Genomic DNA, 9441 nt, shown 5'->3' on the forward strand with positions numbered 1-9441 from the left:
GCATTATAGTAATTTAGTTTCTACTATAATTCACATATTTTCAACTCGATATTGTAGAAAGCTCTACAATCTAGATATGTGTGTCTATCCATGTGAGCTCCACAGCTGCCTTGTTTATTTGAAATACGTGAACCAATTAACACAAATAACTTTGATTTCAGGAAAAATTCAAGAAGGAATTCAAGCAGCGTTTCACCTTTGGGAAAAAGCCAAGTAGATTTGTTAATGATAGCTACGAGGTAAAGCTTTCAGCGAGTTATAGATTGCCTTTATTTTCCAGTTAAGGTTAAAGCCAGCTTATAAAAAGTAATTAATTTCAGGATGGACAATCCTATCGCACTCGGATTTTATCATTCCGATCAACAAACGACAGAAGTGGTTACTCAACCAGAAAATCTATAAACATGCCGCCGGGGGATACTTTGAAAGTTCCTTCTAGGAATTCTTGCCATTGTATGGCTAGTCAGAATCGAGAAAATGGTTTCAATTTAATGAATACTGAAGATATCGACGGCCATGGCAACAGCAGGAGGTATTTGAACATAAGGATGACCAACACAGACATGGGCAAAAGAAGATTAGCGAAGAAACTATCAAATAGAGACGAAATGCCCATAGGAGACGAGAGAGTTAGTGAACTGTATATATTCCCAAATAGTAACATTGTTGAATTTACAGACATATCATATGATGACAAAGTGTAAATACGTTGAATTAGAATTAAATTAATTATATTTCTAGGGATAAGAAAATATGTGATGTGATCAAATATAATGATAAATGAAAATGTAAAATATTTACGAAATTAAAATAATTTAAGGACGCATGTGTTTTTTTATCACTAATTTTATAAAAGCAATGTTTCGTCTGTAGCCTTTATTTGTAGTGAAATATATAATTGATACTACTGTAAATAACTATTCAAAATGAAAAGATCAGTATGCTAAAAAAAAAAAACATTCGAATCACAATGAGTTATATTCATAAAAAGGTATTGTTTTGTACTGAGAAAGCAAAGAAGGTTTAAATATATCCCGAAAACTTTTTCAATTACTTTCCAGCTTGTATTTTTTCCTGTTGTAGGGTATGAAATAAGCTAACGACGGTTTTACGTGACAGCATTACGGAAATTAAGGGAATTTTGTGCAGTGTTTTGCAACTCATTACCAGAACTCATTATCGGATATAATCAAAACCTTCGTTGTTTTTAAAAAAAACTCCGTAATTAAGAGATTTGTGACAAATATTTTTTTTACTTCCATGAATTGGGGAAACTAATAAAGAAGTTATAATGTAATTTAATCTCCACAAATTTGCCGTGAATAAAGAACGCAAATGGTTTCATGGTTTCATTGACCAATAAAACGTTAGTCACGAGACTTGCAGCAATGGGCGGGCTATTCAACTCTAACTCATAAACAAACCCGTTCGCATTCGATACTTTGCAGAAATCTCAAATGAAAAGTTCTAAAAATTCCATTTGGCATTTGCAATACACAGTAGCAATAAATCTCGCTCTCGCGTAACTCTACGTAAATAAACAAGAAAATAAAGGCGTAATTTTATTCAAACACAAAGTTTACAAAGACATTCAAGCGTTTAATCAATCAGTTGTACATATTTATGTACGCTGTAACTGTAATTGCGCCAAACAGGAAACCAACTCAACACATACCGAGTAAGTGTCGTTGCCAACTGCAGCTTACTCATCGAATATGCATGTTCTAAGCATTATTGAAATGATGCGGTAGGGGTCGGCATTAGCCGCGGGGCGACGGTCCTCCAAGTATCCTTTCTTGTCTTCGGACACTTGTCGAGGTATTCTTACAGCGCAAGTCCTGTTAGCCACACCTGCAACACAAATTACGTTTACTAATTATCCAGTTACAGATCTAGACTCTGCCTAAGGCTATTAAAGTTAGGACTAATTCTACAAGGTAGATTAACTAAATTAAACCTATTAAATTGCCATCTTAGTATATGGAGGTTTTAAGTAACCTTAACATTTTGAGGATGTTAAATAATCGTGATTTAGCAAGACTAATCATCTTAATGGTTATGGAACATTTCAAGGACACAAGATTTAAGCATTATTATAATTAATTGTTTTTAAGTCTTAAGTGTTTCAATCTGTTTGAATTTCTGTCTCACTGATGACTGGCAACTACACACTAAACATCTTGATCACAATAAACATCCTTCCAACCTTTTACAAAATCACTAGAAAAAGTTATTCAAGTTTGAATGGACACGAATAGATCTACACAAAAGGGAACCCTTTAGAAACTTGAAAGGCGTAAGATAGGTGTTAACCAGCTGTAAACTACGGTAAGATGGGACTGATAATGGAGATTAAAGTTTTACCCGAACTACTAGTTTCAAATTATTTTCCATTACATAATAAACTGTAAATGAAGTTTAGTTTTATTTAACAGTTCATAGTACTGATCTAATACAAAAAATGCGGTTAATGCTCCAATTTACAATCTAAAATATTCCCTCGTTAAACTTCAGTCTGCTTTATAAAAACAATATAAACTTTTATCTTCGTAAAAATCTTCACAAAGTTGTACACTCGCCGTTATCTGGATGTTCAAGGAACCATTTTACGTGACCTTTGACGTTAAGTAACTTGTAGCGTTAGGGCAAGAGTCCAAACTTTTTTATAACACCTGAGAGGTTGTGTGTTAACTGATATTTATAGGTAGAGGCCTTTTGAGGAAAGTACTCACTTTAATTTGGATATGATGGTTATACCTATAGTGTGTTTCATTTAGATATTATTATACTTATGAAGCTGGTAACTATACATAACGCAAAAATGTAAAAGCCGACCGGACTGTCATGAACAGGTGTATACGTTTAAGGTTGAGTTCAGAACTGTGTGTTCAACAAGTTAAAGTTAATTCTAAAAGTATAAACATTAACATGTGTTCTACACATATTATAATCACTTCTTTATCAGAAGTTTACACAAGCAGCCACGTTTCGCGTGTTCATCTCTAATCCTATGTTCGTCGCCTATTGTTTCTCGCTTTCACAACAACAGATGTGAACTGTTTTCATAATCCGGATTTAATGTAAAATAGTTTCGCAAACATGGCGGTTACATTTATGATGCTTTGATGACGTCATTATAACTTATTTCGTTTCTATGTCGATTTGACTTTTATTTTAGTGAAATATTCGTGGCCTTCCAGGGAAGTAAGTCCACAGTATAAGCATGAAAAAATTGTGGGTATAAAAACATTCAATTTGTCATGTTAACTATTCCACCCACTTTCTTGTCAAATGTTTAGCATAATTATTTTGACGTCTATCATAGTTTTGAATGTAAATTACTTTATTGATTCCATGGAATATGATGATGTTGAAACCGTAAACTTATCAACGCGGGCGAAACCGCAAATTATGGTAGGTATTTTCATCGCTTTTTCCAGCGGTGAAAATACCTACCATAATTTTTGCGCAGGTCTTCGTTCCAAGTTGAAATGCATGTGACTAAGTTGGATACTGAACTGTTGTTGTACTATGTACGGCCACTAAATTTCGTTCAGCTGACAGGTTATCCCGAGACATACAAGATTAATGTATTTGTCGCAAGATTTCAATGGATTGCCGAACGTAACAAGATTAATCTAAAGTAAAACGTTCTTGTGTAGCTATTTATTAACCTTTGTCTATTTTAGTATTTTTAATATAAAATATTTGTTGGCTAACAAAATAATGTAATATTTATTAAGGCTCACATTTTGTTGACAAAGATATACCAACTACCAACTACAACCCAATATACCAACTACACTCCTACGAACACTATAATCGCAAAATATATGAAAATATAATATATAGATGCATAAATGTTTCTTAGTCTTTCATGAGAAATCTACAGAAAGGTTTTCTGAGAGGAGATTGGAATGGAACCCAATTATTACATGTTTTAAAACATAAGGTTTTTTTAATAGACTGAAAAACAGGATTATTCTTTCCAGCAATAAACATATCATTGCAGGCGGAGCCGCAGGTGGCTGATAATAAAAAGGTTATTTAGAGCGAGCGTCGCTTGAATAATAATTTGCCTTGGTATTAATGGCTTGCTAACACACCGTACCCGTTATATTGACAACCTTAATTGTCAAAACTGAAATATCGACTACGGTATTCCCTGTAATCCTTAAAAGGGGAATCCAAAAACGGTTGTTGGACTCACGATTAGTGCTTCATTGAAACCAATAATATTTTTTTACAATTGACCAAACATTAAAGTACCGCTCTAATATAACCTTATTTGTATATATTTCTCAGTCCCTTCAATTCAATCTTGACTTTATATCGAATAAAGTTATTTTTAACACAAAAGAAAAGTAAATTACGTTCTCTGAACATGATTATTATCCATCACAATGCCTAAATAATTCAGCCTAAAATACTGATCGGATCAGTTCTATTTTGGAACACACATAATTGCTGCGGTTTATCGGGTACTCAATAGATCAGCCTATTGACTTGATAAAGTGATCTAGAACCCCAATTAAAGCCAACTGTACAATGTTATTATTATTACGTAGAACTACCTAAACTTTAGTAGACTCGAAAAAATATGTCGATTTTGTGGCAAATATCGTTCCGCTGTTCTTTCTTCTACACAAAAAAATATTAAATGACATTGGATTCACTTCTACACTTTGTTTAAAATAGATTCTCAGTTATATTTTATTTATTACGCACTCAATAAGTATCTGTTTAGGATGAAAAGCAGTTTATTCCAAAGATGTTAAATAAAGGCTGTTCCTCATTTTTAATGCACAATCAACAAATTGAAACATGATCCACCTTTACGAGAAATCGTTTGAAATCGTTAAAACAACAAAGGTTTTAAATTAGGCACTCTTCGTCGATGCGTGCTGGAGATTTAAACCATTTTGAACTTTGTCTTTACTAGAATAGATCACATTATAGGATAATCAGCAATAATCTGAATCTGAATCAAAACTTTTTGGTATCAAGCTTAACCATTTTTTTTCTTTTCCAAATCGTGTAACTAACATTATCGATCAATTAAAAAATTATCACAGGGTCAATACGACATTTGTTCCCCTGCGTCTAAAAATCATGGATATGAATTAATTAAAAAGATGGCCACTGCAACGGATAAATTCTAACTATAATGTACATAATTAAATGACGGGTGTTGTTACCATGGCAATCTATGTTTACGCGAATGTCGAGTTTATTGTATTTGAATGTCTTTAAGAAATAAGCCGGCGGGTCATGAATCTATTTTGTTGATTGTACTTGTTGCTAGTAAACAATTTCATTATTCAAGTATAAAGCGTTTTATGAGTGTGAACAGGACGGAAATTCGACATAAACCATTTTGAGGCGTAAAGATATAGAAATAAGAGAGGTATATTACAAAAGTTAACGCAGGTATTCATAAAAAAAGTATGTCAATTTAGCACATGTGTTATGTCTGCTTATTAAAAAGCGAAAAGATCAAGGAATAAGAGATTGTGCCGAAGAAATATCCAGGAACTACGAAAACAACAATAATACCACAATAAATTGGTTACAAAAATGAATGCAGTTCTTAAAATAGGCATAATAAACAAACGCATCGAATTTATAAAAGTAAAATAATTCCAGAAGCAGTATCAAAAGAAGAAACTTATATGAAATTCCGCGATGTTTCATATTATTCTACCTACGCCATTTTATGATTGTTAAATCTTTCTTGAAATTGGTATGTAATGTATTTACTTATTAATTTTCTTCGTTATAAATATGAAAATAAAAATTGACACATGGCTTAATTACATTACGTGGAAAAACCTTTCTTTAATGGGAAATAGTAGCTTCACGAAGTTTTTATAAGCTGTATCTAGTAATTTATAAAATTAGAAGTTTTAACGTGTGTTTGGTGTGTCATTAAAAATACATTAGTATGATCATCATCAGCCTAACTTTTTCGAAACTATGTTGGGATCCGAATTCCAGCCTAACCGCATGTAGCTAAGTACCAATGTGTTACACGGAGCGAGTGCCTATCTGACCTCCTCAACTGTCGCATATTATAACTACCCGTCAAAGCTCTCATAGAGGTATAAAGGAGAGGTAAAGAGGGACCCACAATTCGACGTGCCTTTCGAAACACGGAGAAACTCGTTATCGTACGACCGTAATCGAATCACGCTTAACTGTGCGCAAGCAAGCTTAACCTGTGATTGGTCAACTTCTGTAGTCAGCCTCGAGCTCCTCAGATTAGACATTAGTATGATGCGCCTTTTTAATCAAAGCCACTTAAATATAAAACTGTGCGAACTCTTCTGAAAAAATAATTTAATTACTCGTAACTTAATAATAAAATTACATTTCTTGAATCTTTTAGCGATAGCTTGTTCGACTTTCTATTTACCTGTGCTATCATTAACTTTCATTAACTTAATTAAATCACAAAAAAAATCTATGGCAGCCAAATTTCGGCCTTTATCTCCAATTTTAGGCAAAATAGCATGCCATGGACATCATGTTCCATCAGAACTCTATGGTATCCATGTGGAACCTCAGAGTTTGTGCGGTGACTAGTCGGTAGACCGCTAGTAGAGAACGTACCTACTTTTAACCAACGCTTAATTATTCCAGTCTTAGTTTCCGCTTCTTCGGTTTGTTAGTTTTAAGTACTATTCTAACTAGTTAGCTAGTAACTACGTGACCAAAGTCTGAAAACTAATCTACAAAAACAACGTTGGTAGCCTCTTGAGCCACTCCTGCCGTAATAAATCGCTAAAGCTTCCTGATGTATTTATTACTATTACATCTGTTCATTCGGATAAAGGCAATAGTTTTTCAATTGAAATAGAAAATCCGAGTATAGTATGAATATAAAATATGAACAAGAGGGCTTCAATAAATAAAATCATCGTAAATATTTTTATGCGTAAATAAACCAAATGTTAAGACTTTATTATTTGGTGTAAAGTGGCAAAGTTTTTCATGTAATCTCAGTCTCTCTTACGCTTTAGCAACTAATTACAAACACGCAACTCCACCAAAGTTATAATCTGCTCTGGATTACACGAGCAACTATGTTATTTTGGCCTATAATTATTATATTGGAACTATTTGGCTGTCTTACAAAATAAATGTAAAATAATGTACAAAAAATTGTATTTATTTCAAAAGAGTAATGAAATACTTTTGTGGTACAGTGATACTGCGAACTACGTGCCGCGGGTTGTCAGCAGTATTGAAGAGAAAAAAGCACACGAGAACGGGCATCGATTAACTCGAATACCGACGTAGTAAACTACTGCACAGCGAAACCAATGAGAAATGGGTTCAATACATACTCCTTTCCTTGGTTTTATTTCTTTGTTTACGCGGAAGTATTAAACCCGCCGGAGACCGCTCTAACAAATTGAGAATATATCATTTAGGAACCTTTTGTTCTCAACTTGGCAGCTCACCCTAGAGAGTATCGCTTAACCGAGGTTTTCGGTAATATCCGAGGGGATTGGATTTCATAAAAGCCCCTTAATTAGACTTCTACTGTTGTGCCACTGTGTAACAAAACGATAACATGTCGATTTTGTCAGTGTATCAGCATAGAGTTGATTAGATAATAAGTATAGTTGATATTGATATCATAAACGAAAAACCACTTTACATAGCACGAGTGGAAGTTGTGCAACTGGACTGATGGTATTTACATCAATCCCTGTTGGTGTTGTTTTAACAATTCGATTCATAACATGATCCATTGTAACGTTACCTATATAAAACAGGTACATATATTATTCAGTTTAGATCTGTAAGTGAACTAGGTATGTAAAGCAAGGTTAGCGCTATATTTCTTTAAAAAAAAATACTTCCATTTGAATGAAACGTATAAATTGATTTCGGGAATTGAAGCCAAGGTACTTTATATAGGTGAAATATAAATGGGAACGAAAGGGAGAGTTTAACCTGTACCCTTTGAAATATTTATAGCCCGTTAGAAATGGGATAACTTACGTCAAGAGTGTCACAGCCTATGTCATCAAAAAAGAACTGTAAAAAAGTTTTATCTTTACATCAGTTTCTAGAAAATAGATTGCGATTTATTTACGTGGAAATCTTTTTATTGAATGTTAAACAAATTACATATTCACTTTGGTTTTAAACAAACAGATGATTTTTTTATCTGCAGCTGCTATTCTTACATTGTTTCTCTGTTTTCCTATTTAAGCTACTACTTAGCCTATAAAGGCGGATTAGGTTAAAGCTTCAACATACGTAAACGAGTACGTACGTATTACTGTTGTTATTGCGGCTGCATTAATCTAACCTCTCTAAACCATAGTGTTGCTTTTAAATACTTCAAAAACTTTGGTTCTAAATAAAAATACGTCTTTCACACTGAGAAAATTAAACCGAGCATAAATTTTTACCTTTACATCTCGGCTATCCATGCAAAAACAGGTAACTGATTTCCATATTTTAGTTTCGTTCATAAGCCGCATTTGTCAATAAGTAAGTAAGTGCATTAAATAAATACTCTTGGGATGAAACCGGCCAGTTTAGAATTTGGCTATCAGCCAAAAATGCAGTTTTAAACTTTGTAGCGATCAGTGATGTCGTAATAGCTTGGCGACCAAACTAGTACAAGACCCATGTGAGTTGCAAAGCAGCAAAGTGACTGTATAATGTCATAGTGCGTAGCACTTTTTAAAGCAGATCATAAACATGGTTTAGTGCGTGGTTTAAATAAATTTAGAAGTAATGGGCTAATGCATTTCCGCTAGTTTTAGCTTAGTACAGGAAAACTACATGCCTGTACTTGACTTGCGAGGAGCAATCAGGCAAAATTAATAGACGGGAAATGACCGAGCAGTTAGCGAAAGCAAAGCACATAAAATAACAATCAAATATATCAGCCAATTTCCTGCCCGACATCGGTAACTAAAATCTAAAATTAAACCTCGATAACATCCGTAAAAGTAGTTTTATTACAAATTACACAATTATTGAGTAAGGTTGTGGTCACGTAGTAACAGTAACCTTTTTTTTTTTTTTTTTTGCCTTAATTTTAGATTATATGAAATCGATATTCAGACTGTCAAAAAGTAAAGATACCTCTGGATACCTCTTCAAGTAAGTTTGCAATTGTGGAAATGTGAGAGCGCAATGCAGTGTAGAGCGGCGTCTCATTTTCACATTTGACCCTTAATTGTTGGTGATCAGGCTATAGTCCATAACTCGATAGTACATTTAAGAGTAGTATATTAATGTTACCTGCAGTAAAATCTTTGATATGCGGTTGCCCATTCTTGCCGGTGAGACGTCTCGCGTTGTCGCCGCCGTTGTTCGCATCGTACTCGTTGATGTGGGCTCCGTGCCGACGCGCCAATTTATCAATGGCGCGCTCAATCACCCTGCAAATACCGCCCCTTAGTATACTCA

The 9441-nt window shown here is 33.9% G+C and overlaps 2 long non-coding RNA genes across 2 annotated transcripts; one reads left to right on the forward strand and one right to left on the reverse strand.

Moving 5' to 3' along the window:
• The first annotated feature begins 16 nt into the window (after positions 1-16).
• On the forward strand, positions 17-573 carry LOC113507967. The gene is made up of 2 exons (XR_003401953.1): positions 17-239; positions 321-573. It is a non-coding gene; the product is annotated as an uncharacterized LOC113507967 (long non-coding RNA).
• Positions 574-1549: 976 nt separating this feature from the next.
• Positions 1550-9441, reverse strand: LOC113507968. The gene is made up of 2 exons (XR_003401954.1): positions 9274-9441; positions 1550-1851 (listed from the first exon to the last, which is right to left on the reverse strand). It is a non-coding gene; the product is annotated as an uncharacterized LOC113507968 (long non-coding RNA).

The sequence above is a fragment of the Trichoplusia ni genome, unplaced genomic scaffold, assembly GCF_003590095.1.
Source record: "Trichoplusia ni isolate ovarian cell line Hi5 unplaced genomic scaffold, tn1 tig00003541, whole genome shotgun sequence".
Taxonomy (NCBI): domain Eukaryota; kingdom Metazoa; phylum Arthropoda; class Insecta; order Lepidoptera; family Noctuidae; genus Trichoplusia; species Trichoplusia ni.